This window comes from Zonotrichia albicollis, chromosome 4 (assembly GCF_047830755.1).
Source record: "Zonotrichia albicollis isolate bZonAlb1 chromosome 4, bZonAlb1.hap1, whole genome shotgun sequence".
NCBI classification, from domain to species: Eukaryota; Metazoa; Chordata; class Aves; order Passeriformes; family Passerellidae; genus Zonotrichia; species Zonotrichia albicollis.
The window spans coordinates 45,945,155-45,962,191 of NC_133822.1; the positions used below are offsets into that span (position 1 = coordinate 45,945,155).

Consider the following 17,037-nt stretch of genomic DNA (forward strand, 5'->3'; position numbering starts at 1 on the left):
TAGAAGCTTATCAGATAATTACATTGCACAGGAAATGTTCCAGATCTATTTCATGCTCTGATAGATTTCTCTGAGCCCATTTAGGGACATCTAGAAAAGAGAAGTGGCATCCCGAGTTGGCAATTCTCTGAGAATTTAAAAGATGGCAACACCACTCCCTCTAGTATGGAGAGGGAGAAGTGTTCAGTGCCTTCTGTTTCAGGGAAATACCTCCAGACCGGCAGTGATAAGAAAACAGGTTAAGAAAAATGGTCAGCTCTCTCATAAACCATTGATGTGCTCCTCCTTTAGCTACCTGAGGAAAACAACAGAAGGGAAAAGCCAGCCTCTAAAACATACTGAATAGACATTTGTCAAAAGTAGTACATAAGGAGACGTTCTTAGTACAGTTCCCATCCAGCTTTCAGTCATTACAGGACTCAAAGAAAAAATTAGTATTAGTAAATATTTTTACTTCTTTTTTTTATTTAAACAAGAAAAAAAATTTCCACACGCTGCTGCACAAATCACTCAGCTAATCCTGAAAGAGATTGCCCGTAGCCTGCTCTTAGCCTACCACTAGAAGAAATCGTGAAAAACCCTTGTCAGTTGTCCTCCTCCTAATGCATTCTGCATTGGTGTCTGGTATTTTTGTAAAAGAAGTAACAGTAAAACCACCCCCACTTTTATTGGGGTGTATGAGAGAGGAGAAGAGCCCACTCTAGCAAAGATGACATTTGTACTTAAAGATCCTGAAAATATTTGTTAAACTAATGCTTTGTTTACTTAAGTCTGGCAAATGCTTTTATTTTAACCTCGAGTATCTTTAGGGAATGTCAGCAGTAAACACAAATTAATAGTTTGCTCCCTTATCTGTATTTCTAATTAAGTTTTTTTCCTAGACACAGAGTTATGTCTAAAACAAACATTCTATAGAAAATCCAAGGAAAATCAAACGATGAAGTATTTCTCTTTGTGAAACTGCGCATTTATATAGGCATCACCAGCAGAGGGAAGGAGATCATGGTATCCATGCACAATAATTCCTCCATGCTTTTCTTCCAGATATGCAGAAATATTTTTTGTCCTTTTCATTTGTATCACAAACTTTAATGTCTCTCCCACAGCACGTAATACGAGGTTGCGTGCACCCTTTACTCAGAAAGCAGTTCCCAGTAAAGAGTTTATCTGTGTGCTTAAACATGCATGCAAATAAAAAACTACATAAAAATATTTTTTAAATTGTAATCAGACTGCTGAATGGACAGGAAAAGGCAACAATATGCTAATAAGAGCTTCATTTTCATGTAAGGAAACATCAATTAACTGAGTTCTGTACAGCTGAGTGGCTTAAAAACTTCTGCCAACACACTAAGCTGCTCCTTCTTTTTACTTATTACAGCCAACCCTGCCAAAAGACCATAAAAATTGATTTTATGTTTCCGGTGTCTCTATGCTAGCTGGAAGAATATAGATTTTTTTTTCCCCCTAGGTTTCTGACAAACAGAACCTTCCCTTATCTCAAACCTTCACTACACTAACCAACACTGAGCATGTTCTTGGTCATCTCCTACATCTGATTTAAGTTATGATTGAGGTAGGAAAACATTTCAGATTGTTAAATCAAACACTGTTCTGTATGGTTCTGTAGGGTTTCTGGCCCATAGCGTTACACAGGAGGCTATATCCCACTTGTGCTCCTATGGCATACGTGACAACTGATTGTTTTTCCCATTTGTTTTGAGGAAGTATTAGAACTGCTGTTAGTCTGTGAGCTACCTCTTTAAATTCCAGTATCAACCCCTAAAATAGATTTAGCATCTTTCACATCAAACATTAATAAGGCTCACTTAGACGGTCTTAATGTGAAGGAAAATTTGGCTTGTATGAAATGGCTACACTGGAACATTTCATGCTTTTGCAAGTGCAGGAGTATGATTATTTCCTACAGTATGTCATTATCTTATGCCCTGTGGTTCTTTTTGAAATTATCTCTTCTCACTCAAGCTGCCTACACTATGTTTTTAAGCTATATAGTTTCAATTTATGAATTGTATGCATGCAAATTTTGAGCAACTATACCACAAGCCAAGTAATACACCACATTATATTTCCCTCAGACACTACTAATACAACTAAAAAATCCAAAAAGCTTGGAACAAAAACAGATATATATTTGACTCAAGACATAAAATCAGGTCATTTGTTTGCAAGACAGACAAGAAAATACTATTCTAGACACATGTGCAATCTCCTTACGCTTTTCCTGAGCAGGTTTTTTTAAGCATGGCAGGAGATGTCATTTCACATCCTCACAAAGCAAATTAGTTCACTGGCTACTTGTCCTTGTACCCAAAAGCTTCCCCCTCCCTTTTTCAGGGACACTCCTGAAACAACTGCCCATCTGTAACTCTAGATGTCAACTCACCAGGGAAGGAAACTCCCCTCGGGTCTGCAAGTACCATCTTCCCTTTCTCAGGATGGAGTAACTCTCTCGGACAATAAAGCAATTTAAACAGCGCGTAACAGATTAACATGCAACATGGATGGCACACTGCACAGCAGCTCTGAGATCAATATCAGCGCTGCAGATTAGGAGTCGACTTGTCATCTACAACATGTATGCGTATCTAAAACTACTCTGCTGACCTTTGTACAGAAAATATTGTTGCAGAGACAGTGAAATATTATTGCACTACAACATTTTGCATTGAGTTTACAAGGTAATAAAGACAGAGCTACTTCTTCACACGCAAATGGCTATTAAATAAGGAGAATAAAACTTGACATCCCCCAGACAATCAAAAGAAATGATTTATTTGGATGCCAACATCTGTCTTGAGATTGTGGCCAAGTGCTTTTCTGTGCTCATTTAGGACTCTACTTGGAAAGCTTTTCAGTTACATCTACCTAGAGATTTCTCTCTACCGCTTCCCATCTGACAGAAATCACTCAGCTGGGTCTGATGAATAATAGCAAAAGGCAGCTTGTATCAGAGATGATTGAATTACAGATTGTTGAAAGTGCCATAAAGGCTCATTCCAATGACTACATTTAATTTATTTACTATACTGACTACCAGAAGCTAGCAGTCGTTTGACATCTTTATTTCAGGAGGCTAGAAACAAAAGAAATCTTAATATTCCTTGTCACTTTCTTACTACTGTACCTAGTAGAGTTTGATAGCCAAAATTAACTTTCTAAAAGAGCGCTGATCCCCTACCCATACCGTGTGCACCTAGGAACCAGAACAGAACGTCCCCAAACCAAAGCAGGGAAAGCGGTACTCGGTATGAAGGCAACAATGTCAGAGAAGATGAAATTGCATGGAAAGAAAACACATTAGCCTGACAGCCTTTCTAAGTAATGAGGGAAAGGCTTTTGTGAATTGATACACAAACGATTAGCTGTTGTCCTGCGGTCCGGAGGGGAGAGCAGCGCCGGGGCGGGGCGCACCGCCGCGCCCCACCGCCCTCCGCCGGGGCGGCCGTCGGGACAGACCACCCTGCCCGGGGCGGGGGCACGGCGGCGGCAGCGCCAGGTGACACCCGGAGAAACAAGTTGGCCCGGCGGCCGCCTGGGCGCGGGCTCCGGGCAGCGGCGGGGAGGGATGGAGGGATGCGGAGCGGACGGCTCCCCTCTCCGGCAGCCGGGGCGGGGGGCGACGGCGGAGCTCCGCGGGGGCGGGGAGCGAGGAGGGCGGCGGGGGGGGGGGGGGGGGGCGCGGGCGTCCCCTTTGTCTGTGTCGCCCCTCCCGTAAACGCCCCCACCCCCGCCGGGAGCACCCCGGGGGCGGGCTCCCGCCCCCCGGCAGTGCGGGCAGAACCGGCGGGCGGCGTTGCAGCCGCCCCCGGAGCGTGTGCGCTCCCCCCGCCCGAGGCGACGCCGCCCGGGCGCGGCTGCGGGCGGCCGCGGAGCGCTGCCTTACCTGGCAACCGGGGCGGGCGCAGCCGGCTCCGTCCTTCAGCCTCTCCCCACGGCGGCAGCTCCCGGGGCGAGGCTGCGGTGCGCGGCGGGGCGCGGGCGGACCGCCCCCGGCAGGGCAGGCAGGCTGCCCCAGCCCCCGGCGCTCGGCGGGCTGGCGGCGCGCCGGGCGTTAAGTTTCGGCGGCGGTGGCGGTCGCCGGCGGGCAGGGCAAGGCGAGGCAGGCGGGGCGGCGGAGGCGGCACGGGGGCTGCGCGGCGCCGGGAGCGCCGCCACACTGCAGCGTCTCCAGGAATCCCTCCCGCGAGAGGCAGCCCATCACCCCCGGCCCGCCGCCCTCATTGGCTGCGGGGCGGGGAGACGCGCTCCCGCCGCCAATCGCCCGGCGCCCAGCGAGGGTGGAGCCGCCGCGCCGGCCGCGCCCATCCCGCGGCCGCGGGTCCCTGTCCGCCCCGTCGGGCGGGGCCGGGCAGCGGCGGGCGGGGGCAAGGATGGGGATGGGGATGGGGATGGGGAGGATGCGGAGGGTGTCCCCGCGCGATGCGCAAGGCTGGCATCCCGGCGCTGCCGCCGGGCGGCACGAAGCGCTGTGCCGCAAGCCCAGCGGCCGTCGGGCGAGCCGGGTGCCCCGGGCGAGGAGCGGCGGTGGCTCCCGCCCGTAGGTGGCGGGGCGGCGGCGACCCCCGGCAGGCGTAGGTGGCACTGTTAGCGAGCCTGGGTGCGCGGCCCCCCTGTGCCGCCGCCCCGGGCAGTCGCGACCCAGCGGTGAGTCGTAATTGGCTTCTGTGGCTTAGGCAAGAGCAGACTGTATCGCGTGTTCAGGTAAGGACGTGCTAGAGTTAACCTAATTCCCTTGATCCATCCACTCTGAACTGGAGCTTTGATTAACATTGGTCTGCAAAATGTAACTGTAACAAATTCAATTAAGGGAAGCACATTTCTTCAACTTTTAATTAGATCTACCCTATTTGTCTCATGTTTAATATAACATAAAAAGTTGCTCAGGTTCCAGAGGGAAATGGAAATAGATTTAGATGTAAGCTCGGCTTTTAAAAACACAACAGACTAAAGTTCTTTGTTCCTCAGCATATATTACTGCTACATTTATACCCTCAAAGAGGATAACAAGCAATATTCCTCAAAGAGGAGGAAAACAATTTTACCTGCACGATTGTAAACATAACAGGGTGGTATTTCTGTGTTTCCCATAACCTTTAATTTGTTACACGGTACTGAACATACAGGTTGTAGCCCAGGTTTGATGCACTACTGTGCATGATCCTGCTGGATTACAGTTGTAAGAAAACTTGAGAAAGTAGTAATATATTTCACAACCTTTTAGTTGGTTTCTGTTATTACACTGACTGAGAATGAAATTTACCTAAAGTACATCTTAATATAGGTAGCAGATGTTGGCAAAGAGAGGAGCCCGTATGCCATCGTCAGCAGGTAACTGAGAAAGTCACACAGCCCCCAGGCACATCTCGTAGGTGACTTATTGTGCCTTCAACAGGACTGTACTCTGCCTTTCCCCATCCATCCTTTCATGCTGGGATTTGACTCTAAAATTCACAGCCTTTTTCCAGTTCCGTTTTTCTGATCACATTTGTTCTTAGGTCTGTTAGTCAGAATATCAGTTTTTCTTGTATGGGCACATTAGCTCATGAGAGGAGAGAAGGAAAGCAAATGCAACAGAAATTACATTGTAAAGCTCTTACTGAGCTACAGAAAGGAGGAACAACCATAATTTAAACTGCATATGCAGAAGTGTCACCTGTGTTCAGATTACTCTATATGATTTAAAAGGGTTGCTGTTTTCTCTGTCCCAATACAATAGATATCAAGGATTATTTTCTCCAGGATCATTTATCTGGTCAGTTAAAAAACCCACACATTTCAGTGCTAGTAATTATGAGGACTTGATGCTGAGTTCCTAACAGCCACACAGCCAGAAGTCTGTGGGAGTCTGACATTCACAAGGCATGACACATCATATGCTGTCTTAGTATTTGAGCAAAGACAAGAAGCATCACTGAAGCCCAATGGCCCTTCCTTAGTGTACAGACAGTAGGGAACAGAAATGCTATCTAGTCATAGTCCTGAAGAGTATACCAACACTTTTGCACTCTGTCTGTGGTAGCTCACACATAATTGTTCTGCTATGTTTAAAACAAACAAACAAACAAAACAAAACAAAAAAAAGCCCCCCAAACCAGCTGTCATAGCAGCTGGGGGAGATTTTGCCTATTATTTTCTGAGCTTGGTTGTTTGCAATTAAAGAATTGCTGCAAAAGTTGCTTCCTTCAGTTTCTTTCAAGTTCAAAGGTTTATTCATACAGAAAGAGGTTTCCAGTCCTGCAATTTTTATTTCACTACTGCCTTTTCAAGGAAATGGGTAGTTGCTATCCAGTCATTATGTTAATTGTGCCAAAGGAAGCTGTGAGGCTTGAGGAATGACATACATATCCTGAATGGACAAGGATGCTCCAGAAGAGCTCAGGAGCCATTTGATGAATGCTTGGAGTGGTAGCCAAATGCTAGCCTCTAAAATCATGAAACATAGATCACTGTATTTCTTATTGTTAACTCTTCCACAGTTGTGTTTAGGGAAGAAGAAAGGATCCTATTATGAGAAAAAAGAAGAAACATGCAAATCTTGAAGAAATTCTATTCTATGACCTATTTTGTTGTTTTGTTTGGCATTTTAAAAAAATGTAATGTGTTTTAATGCATCAGAATATAATTTTAAATAGTGTCAGCCATTTAGAAGTTCCATCAGGAATCCTACTACATACAAATGAAGAACTGGACTCCATTATATTCTTCATATGTCCTGTTTTTGTTTTAGACTTTGACTGAGCCAAAGGTACAGGTGCATAAAAAAAAAGAATAAAAACCTAAGACCAGAAATTATTCCTTGTTTATCTTTGTCTTTTTTATTTTCTACTTTCTGTATATTGTGACTTCAAGGTACAACCTCAATATTAGAAAGTAATATGAGCCATAAAAACTAGATTTTGAAAATGAAAGACTCCTGCTTGATCCATAAAAAAAGAGGAAGCATGGGCCAAAGCCAATGAAACCAATATTCTTGGGCCTATCCTGGCAAGTTTTATGGCATACAAAGAGCAGATGCTAGAATGACAGTCACTGAACTGAGGCTAATTCAGGAACAACAGCAGTTGTTACACATAAAAAAAGCAATCAGGTCTCTGACTTTTTTCCTTTTGTAAGTCACCAAGTATCACAACTGCCACAAATAGATGTACAAGATGGGAAGTCAGGTAAATTATGAGACCAAATCACTGGCAGGTAGATAAGTAAATAAAACTGGTGGCATGTTAATTTATTTACCAGGTAGATCTATAAACTAACTGAACTGGCTTTGTGTTGCACAGGGTTGCAGATCCCTGTCTTTAACAGAAAAATGCTTTTATTTTGTTCTTCTTTATCATGTAATTTACTCCTGTTTATGCTTTGATTTGGTCTTTTCCATCCTCATTTTTTTAATTTTTGGAGAAGTTCTTTCATGGAAAGGTAAAGGAATTGGGTTTTGCTTAGGGAAATGGAACACCTTTTAAAATTAGGCTCTGATTGCTGTAGTTTAAGAATGTGCTTCTAAAATTTCTTCTAACATTATAAATGTCTGTACTTGATTGTTTTGGTGTTATTTTCAGTTGACTGGGAATCCAAGGGCTGGTCTGTATAGCTGAGAATTAAACACTTGGAATCCCATTTCGGTGTTCTGCTGTCACACTCTTGGTTTCAGTAAAGTTTACATAATACCTACTGAGTGGTGATGATGCGCTTAGAGTGAAAGACCTGAAAGCAGAGAGAGAAAGCTACGTCCCCAAAGTGACAATTAACCTTCAGTAAAATTAATAAATACTGGAGTAACTATTCAACTATTCACAACTAATGGAAGTGTTACATGAAGCAAATAATCTTTGAAGATTATTTTTCTAACAACATATGTGATTATCATTTGGTTAGAGTGGAGAATAAATGTTGGGGTTTTGTGGTTTTAATCATAGCTAAAAATCAAAGGGTAAAATCAAAGAACTTGTTAGTCCTTTCACTGATGCCTGTCTCAGTTTGTCATCTGATTTCATTGTTTTCTTCTGTTTGATCTGTACACATCTGCTGCTGCTTCTAAGTTGATTAGGCAGAGATGGTCTCTTTTAGTCTGCATTTGTATAGCAGCTGACACTGAGAGCTCCTGCTTTGTGCCCAGGGCTCCTGCACACTGTGGCAGCAGAAATCAAAATGAAAACAGAACTACTCTGAAGGGGTGTTCAAGTGTAGCCAAACCAACTTGCATATGCTTTGCACAGATGTCAGCTATGTAATGTGTGAAGTGGTGTGAGTCAGTGTCAGTCTGTTCCCCTGTAGATGGTGCCCCTAGTTCAGGGATTCTCTTTTGGGTTGGCAGATCTGCATTCCTAATCCCCCTCCCCTCTTTCAAAGTCAGTTTTGCCAAAGAGGTGCTCAGCATGGTGCTCCAGAAAAAAATGTTTTTCAGTGAAGGTAAGATGAGCTGGACTGAAGTCCCAGTTCTCTTTTCAGAGAGAAAACACAATCTGCTATATAAAATGACAAACTACTGAACTCTTAGCTTCCAGAACACCCTGATATTATCAATCTCCTTACCTTATGGCTTCCTCCATGTAAAATTTCTAATCCACAGTTAGTATATGCATCACATGGATGACTGTGTAATAAAAAGAATGTGAAATGTCATTTCTAATTTAATTTTGAGGAGTGACCTTGCAAAGCAGGTGGAAGATCTGTGTAATGGCAGTCAGTGTTACCTCTGAGGAGAGGGTCGAGACTTCAACAATGTTTTTTCAAATCAGTATGAATGATTATCACAATGTGCATAAGAGAGCACATTCCACGTCTCCAATACAAATTAAGCATAACTCTATGGAGAGGCTCAAATGAATTGACTTCTAAGTGCAAAATGTGCTTGTATTTATACCAACCTGAGAGTGGAGTGAGAGTGAATAAGTATCAGACTATAACACTGAAATAGAGGTAAAATCTTAAGGCTTCAGGCTTCCTAGACTTCATGCCTCTAATTTGAGATATCCATGAAATCTTCAATTTGCATCAGACATACAGCAAAAATGGCCCAGGAAGGCAGCCCAGCCAAAAAGCATGGTAAGTTCTACCATCTAACTATGCAGAGTAGGCCAAGAACTTCCAGGTGAATTAAAAATGGGATAGAGTTACTAAAGAACTAATTAATGTATTTTAAATTTCAGAAAATATTTCTCAATATTAGTAGCATGATAAATAATTCTCAAGGGAGTTTGTTTTCATTTAGCTCACATTGTCATTTCATTCAAAGTAAAATTACCTTAGTATTTGAATTTAAAATGTCAAATCAAGAAAGTGTACTAATTTTTTACAAGCAATCATTATTTCATAATAATTTGTCTGTTTTAAAAATGTATTCACTTCTCTTACAAAAATGCAGTGACTGTACATTCTGATGTCTAGACTTTTATTGAGCTTAAAAGCTTGGAAACCACATACATAAATGAACTGAAAATTATGCTTCATTAATATAATTAGTAGAAAAAAATTTTGAATTTTGCTTTCTTCATAGCAATATCTTACCCAGTATACAATATGGTAAGCTGGCATTTACTCTGGCAACTCTGTCTGTCAGAAACACCATTTTGTTTACAAACGAAAAGAATTGTTTTGTTTGCCTTATTGCTTTTTCTATAGCACATGCCATAGCCTTCAAATTGTGTGAGTATAAATTAGAAGGAAATAGAGCTCTCCAACTGTGTTGTTAAGATGATAAGGTCAATAGTAATGTCTCTTCTGCAAACCTTGATAGATATTTATCCAGGTCAAAGCTGAATTTTTATTCATTACAATATGTTAGTGAAAAGAAGGTCTTTATTGCTTTTTAAAAAATTTAGGCAAAGAAAAATAAATCCTACTCAGTGAACCTAATTCTCCTCACAGTTAGGTATAAAGCTGTAGTGAGACCTGCTGTCTTAAAAGCACAGTTTTCACGACTGTTATCTTCTATAAATCAAATTGCCTCAAAGTCCTAAAGAAGTTAATATAGCAATACATAATTTTAATTCAAGTGCTGAATTTAAATACTAAGTTTTAAGGTAACAAAAACTCCAGTTGCACTCTGAGGACATACTTTCTTCTTTACTCAATAGTTCCTACTTAGTCTGGTGCAAGGTCGGTCATCTTCCCTAGCTGCTTATAAATCTGTATTGAGAATCCCCTATCACCTTGCTAGGCTTTTTGCCTTTGGTCTATTCACTTGCCAGTCCTTTTACCTTCCTCTCAGTCCTTTCTGTTCATCTGAGAGTATATTTTGGGATAACATTGCCAGTCCACTGTGAAATGGTCTGAACAGACACAGTCATCCTCTTCAGCCTGATGTTACATGCATTCCTGCAAGAGCCAGGACTGGTTCTTTTCTGTTAGGGATGGAGGTGAAGTCTGCAGTCAGAATTATGACAGATGATGAGATACAGTAATAAAGTGGTTCCTTGCTGAGGAATGGAAAGGTCATTAAGTCATTGGTTTGTTTTCATTCTTGTTTGTATGTGAACAGAAGTAGATACTAAGGAATGATGCTTCCTGGATAAAAACAAAATAAATCACTGGAAAAGAAAAGAATAAAAAACATACTAAAAAGCAATTTTTAGGATGGGGATAATAAAGGTTATCACTGGAAGCTTGTCTTTGCCCACGCTGAGATTGGGCTAAGAGCTTGCTAACTTGAGCTCAGTAATTTGATCCTAGGGAGAAGTTCAGCCCAAAGGAGTATTTGGTACTAATTAGTTTAAGGATTTTGGCTAATATCTCCTTGTCCTTTAGTATGGATTTTCAAAGAAATGGTGATTTCATAGGGTCTTTGATGTTGGAACTCTAAATTAAAATGTTCTTTCTGAAGATGAGAGCCTAGATTAAGTTATTCTGGGACTTCAAGTGGACTCCCTCATTCCTTCTCTTCTCCCTTCTGCTGGAATCTATGGCCTACACTTTCCCACCATAATCACAGAAAGGCATTATCATCATTATTCCCTCATAAATACAAAGGTACCTACAGAATAACCTCGGGGATTTTTTAGAGCATCAGTCATTCATCCTAAATTTAAAAAGACCTGTTCAATGCTAAGACCTGTTTTTTTTATTAGCTTCCTCTTCAGTTGGCTTTTCTTCTGAAAATTATTAAGCTTTATCTCTGACCTAACTTTTTATTTTTTATTAAGGAAACCAGTCATGCCATTTTCATCATATAAGAGTTCATAAAAATGTTTACATTTGACTTTTCCCAGGAGATTTTCTTTCTATTCTACTCTTATTTAAATAGAACTAGTTTCATTTTTTTTCCTGCAGTCTCTTCTAAAAAATCCTTGATGGTTTTCTTTTGAAGAAAAAAGGTTATTTGCCAAAGTTATTTATATAATTGCCAGTTTAATTACAATCTAATGATTCATTACTGTGACATACTGTACTCTGCAAACTGACCTGTGATAGATGGTAGCAGGCACAGTGGAAACAGATTCACCTGTGTATGAAGCTGGGCAGGCTCAAACTGTTGTCAGCACACCTGCCCTGAAAAACCACACCAGCCCTCTAGTGATGATCAGAGCATGAAAAATTCTCTGACCAAGCCTATTTGAAGTATTTCAGTATTGTGATGTTTTTACACTCCCAGTTTTTACCATGGATGCATAGTGCGCTGACTCTCTGTACTGCCTATATGTTGGTAAACACATTCAGAGGCTGTCCTAGAAAGGCATCTCAGAGCATGAGATGAGACTGGCTACAGAGACCAGCTGATGCTTTTGGCATATTTTGTCTCACTCCACTATGGATGCTGTCACGTATCTGATGTCTGCTTACAAGGATCTCAGAAATCTATGTACCTTTCTGGAAGGACCTCCAGCAAGGAGGCTGTAATGCCAGACTACAGAGAACTGTATTGGTAGTATGCAGAGGAGCCACCTGAGGTTCTGTTCCTATTTCTGGTGCTGGTTAGAGAGTTCTGTGAGAAAAAAAGATGTAATGCCTTTGCACACTAAATTTCATGGCCATGAAGGTTTGCTGCTAATGACATATAGTCATGTATCTACAAAGTAACTGAGGTTATGAGAGACTTTTAGGGGTCCTCTCTTCTACCCCCATGCTCAAAGCAGATCCTGATAGAACAGGTTCCTCAGGGCTTTGTTGGATGAAGGTTTTCAAGTCAGGTGGTCCTCAAGACCTCCTTATAATGCACCAGATGTGGTTTTACAAGTACTGAATAAGGAGATAGATTTCTTGCTTTGACCTCCTGGGTCTTCTCTTGCTGACACCGCCAAGAATGTAGTTGGCCACTTTTGCTGCAGCACCATACTGCTGATTCACGTTCATGACTCAGAAGCACAGCTATACACTGAGAAATTGAAAGGCTGTGCATGTGCATGTCCATCCTTGATCAGAATCAGCCAAAATGGGTCAGCTTCCCACGGCTCCTTCATTAATTTGGTGTCAGGGAGTCCATGAACCATCCTGTGAGGGGCCACAGCCATCCCTCCTGATAGAGAGCTGTGTCTCCTAAGGTGGTGGTCTACTGGTCATATGGACACCATTTATTACTTTAAAAAGTTGGAGAATCTCCTGTGGGAGGAGTATAGGGATTCTTCTGAAACCATTCCATTATGGATGATATACATGAGGTCTGTGAGCAAATTTATGATCTTGACAATTGATTCTCCTAGCTCAAACTAATGATCAGGAGTGACTAAGCTTGAAAGGGTAATGACATCCTTCTGAGATCAGGAGCTTCAGAGAGGTATACCAAATACTTGGCAAATGCAATTATTCTTGTCCTAAAATTTACCGTCATCCTGAAAATCTGCTTTAAGCTGTTCTGGGCCTGGAGATGGATGTTTTTTCACTATCTAAAATTAATTTCATTTGTCCCAAGTTTCCAGACAGGAAAGAACAGATTGCACTCATGCAGCTATGGCCCAGTCTGTCCTGGTAGGAGGTTAGAATTTGCTTAAAAGGTTTTGTCCTTGTTCTTCACGTGGAAGAGTGGAAATGAATGACCACTCACTTGCAGGATGTCTGCAGAGCAGATTTAGATTGTCGTAATGCTCTGTGGGCTTTGGGAAGGAGAGAGCTGCTCCTGTATTTGGGACAGTTACAGCAGTGTTTGAAACAGAAATTGAGGGTCAATAAATGCAAAATAATGGTCTATAATTATCTATAACCACTAAGAAGACATTGTATTGAGGGGAAACCAATCTGGGACACAATCTGCAGACTGCAGCAACGTGGATGCAGCTCAAGTGTGCACCAAATACAGACTTAGTCTATGAATCACCTTTGCAAAGTATATCAGGTATACTTATATAACATTTCGTGTAGCTCTAGATTTTTAATTCAGCTTTTCATCTTCATTCATATAATGCAGCCTTGGAGTAGATATCTCAGGACCTTTTCCTTGCTTACTTTTTGAGCCCTCTCATTATACATTAGAGATTTCCTTTCCAAGCAGTCATGAACAGATTCACTCTGAGATGGGATAATGGTACTTATGTTTTCTACAATTAAGTGTTATAAGCTCTATGATAACTTATATACTTACCTCTATTACAGCAGTAGGAAAGCCTATATCGTAGTAATAAAGCTAGTATAAAGCAGTAAAGCTAATATTGCAGTATTAGAAATGAAATTAATTAATTTAAAAGTAAAATAATCAGTGTATTTTCTAAAATAAATCAGAAACAGTGTATAAAGTAAAATAAAACAATAAATTAGCAAGCTAGGATAGCTGTAATAGTGTAGTATTAAAGATATATACTATAGTAGTAAAGGATATAGAAAATTTTACAGTGAGGCTACTCTAGTAGTAGTAAAGCTAGTATAGCAATTAAGAGACTCTTCTCTTGGCATGGAGAGTGAGTTTAAAGTTTGTTTTGGAACTGGGGCTTGTACTGTCTGGAAAAAGATGAAAAAGGCTCTTTCTGATATTATTCTTTTTAACTTCAAGGGGTTGCTGGAATACCCTGAAGCAACCTGAAAATATGCAAAATTCTTTCACTTTCACAGTAAGAGTTACATTTTTAATACAGTTTCAGTAACAATTCCTCCTATAATAATTTTCCTGCAGAAAATTATGAATGTTTATTCTTCTAATTAAAAAATATATCTAATGCATGTTTTCATGATAGAAAGTATACCAGAGTAATCTTTGCCTTCAGGTCATAACACTTGAGCCAGAAGTGGAGAGTTGACTGAACTGAAATTCTCCTAATAAGCCACAGAAAAGTGACTAATACAATGATAATCTCTGCAGCTGTTGCTGGAACCATCAGCACTATCTGAGACTGAATATTATTACTATTCATCATCAATATCCTCTGCCTCAGGATGTCATTTCTAAGGTGATTTTCTCATCACTATATTTTTTTTCATTTTTGGTTTCTTATCTTGTCTTCTTTATCCTTGCCATGTATTTATAGCTTCCACACAGGAACTGTAATTAAACCTTTTCTTTGCTCTATGCCTTCAGCCTCTAATGCATTGTATAATGTTATAGTCCTAAAGTAGAAGAGTAAGAATCCACTAATGTAAACTTTTGGGAAAGTTTCCAAAAGTACATTCTGATTTGAATCATGTAATAAATTGCACTGACATACAGTTAAGCTTATAATGGTGTACTAAGATCTTTCCACAGATATAACAGAAATATGGGACTTTTGTGCCTTAGAATTTCTAAAATGGAGCTCTTAGTGAAAGAACACAGGTAATCTGAAGTCTGAGAATGCCTATGATCAAAACTGAACATCCATTTTCTATTGGTATCTAAATGTAGGTTTTATGGCTTAAATAAAGGTCATTCTGATATTTTCTGGCCTTTATTCTTCCTAGTGTGAGAGAGATGTTTGGGTATGGTAGTACAGAGGTTCTGTTTGCCTTTTTTATATTATTTTCCTTTCCATGTCTTGTTTGTGTTTAGCTGTATCATTTTAGTCCAAGTTCTCTAAAGTTCTTCCCCTATTTTTCCTTCTCCTGTTTGTAATATTTAAATTCCATTCGAACTCGACTTTCAATACATATCTGACTTGCTATGTACAGATTGAATTATTTAGCCTAAATTTTCCATTATGAAACTCCTCAAAAATCTATTGCTCATAAGATGACTGACAGTTTTGGGACATGTTCTCATTGTTTTCCATTTGGACATTTTACTGGTCTCAAGGCAGATTTAATAGAACCCACATTTCTCCAATTAGAACTAATTTAGGAGTGTAAAGCTAGTTTGATCTTTGACTATCCTATCTTCTCCAATTCAAACCTCTCAGTTAAATGCCCTAATTTTCTTCTGATTCTTTATATATTCACTTGATGTCATTGACTCCAAGAATGCTGGCCCTTCACTTGGAACATCCTATTCTAGCAGCCTTCTTTAATGTCAGCCTGGCTACTCAGAAGCTGCTGAATATATTGAGTGTATGGCTACTCAGGAGCTGCTGAATCTCAGGTTTCTCTACAAATTGCCTCTATATTTTATCCCTTGACAGATACCTGTTAATGATTATTCAGCTTTAACCCAATCCTTATAGCAAAAATAGAACACCATTTTTAAGTCTTTATTATTATAATTTGCTTTAAATAAAACTTACTGCTTTTTAAAAAAAGAAGCTCAGATGTAGATGGGCACAAAACCACTGCTTGTAAAAAAAAAAGCTATATATTTCTGAAAGTGGTTTCACTTGTTTTCACATCTCAAGGATTCAGATTGGCTCTTACCTTGGCAGTACCAGCTGGCTGCTAAAACTAAGGCAGATTTGAAACCTGCCAAAAACCAGAGATGTGTGCTCTGAGAAAGGTCATTGTGCAGTGGGAAACAGAGCCATGGTTTTCCACAGTGTCAAATCTACCTAAGAACAGAGATCCAAGGTGCTTTTATTGATGCTCTGTCTCTACTTAGTTGAAAAAAGCCAATCTGTAGATGACAGATTCCCAGCGGAACTGTGCTGGAAATCCAAGATAGTAGGGGTGTGGAGGAAGACACTGAAGACTCTGTAAATTCAGATTACCATATTGTAGCTGCATCTGCACTAGGATGCCCTAACACAGTTTTTATTGAGGTTCTGTTTGTACGGTGTAGGTAGGGCTCCACGTCATAAACAGTTCTCCTGCTTCTGGGCTTGAGAAAGTGAGCCTAAACCCATCCATTAGCCAGGGTCTTGACTGAGAGATCACATTCACATCAGGCCTATGACCTCTTCAGACTGTGTCTGCCGTGGCAGATGTAACAGGAATACCAATCAGGAAAGATTTTTAAAAGTTTTAAAAACTGATTTGTGTGAAACCTGTCCCAGCACTCTCAGTAGCTCCCACATGGAGTAGAACCACATAGCACCCTGCTTATAAAACAAACTCTCAGATGCTTCCTGTTATTAAAATGCTAGTGATGTTATAGCCCTAGAACACATTTAGCATAATTGTTTTGCATTGGCATCCATAATTTCTGATGTCAGTTCTGCATATCCTTGTTTTTGATTCCACCACGATTTCAGTCTTCTACCATTTTTGTTCTTTCAATGATTCATTCAAGCTTGCAGTTTGAAAGTCCATCTGCTTATTTTAAAAGCAGATCTTTCTCTTTCCAATCAGGAAAAGAAACAGCAGAATCAACATAACGTAGCTGGAACTCAGGTAATTGCACATGTATTTACAGAATGCAGATGTGTTCCTTTTCACAGTCAAAATTTGTAAGCCAGTTTAATAATGACTGCCCCCAAAACATGCATGCAATCATTGCAGGAAACAAGCTGTTTTTTGAACAAATTGTGTGGAATGCTGCAACATGACATGAGTCATGCAGATTAAACTTTATTCCACCTTAACAATTACCACATTTTATTAATTGGTAATATTTCAAATGCACAGTTTTACAGGACCAGTAGACATTGGTATTGTAATTTGCCCATAGTAAAACAACAAATAGAAACAAATATTCTGAAATTCTGCTTCAGAAAACTCGTTTTCTTTTGGCATTGAGCACGCTTCTCAGCTCTACTCTGAGCATTGGGATTTTGTGAACATTTCAGATTTGTTTTTTCACTTGTTTTACATTTGCAG

The 17,037-nt window shown here is 40.5% G+C and overlaps 1 protein-coding gene across 6 annotated transcripts in view; it reads right to left on the reverse strand.

The window, feature by feature from the left end:
• The window catches only part of SYT1 (synaptotagmin 1), a 336,909-nt gene extending 332,860 nt beyond the window's left edge, over positions 1–4,049 (reverse strand). For 4 of the 6 annotated variants that reach the window (XM_074539685.1, XM_074539687.1, XM_074539682.1 and 1 more), the window contains exon 1: positions 3,908–4,049. The gene's annotated coding sequence lies outside the window, so the exon portion shown is untranslated. Of the gene's footprint in view, positions 1–2,407; positions 2,465–3,907 lie in introns of those variants that run through there. The other 2 variants (XM_026797477.2, XM_074539684.1) reach the window with 2 other exon arrangements.
• Between the last annotated feature and the right edge of the window lie 12,988 nt (positions 4,050–17,037).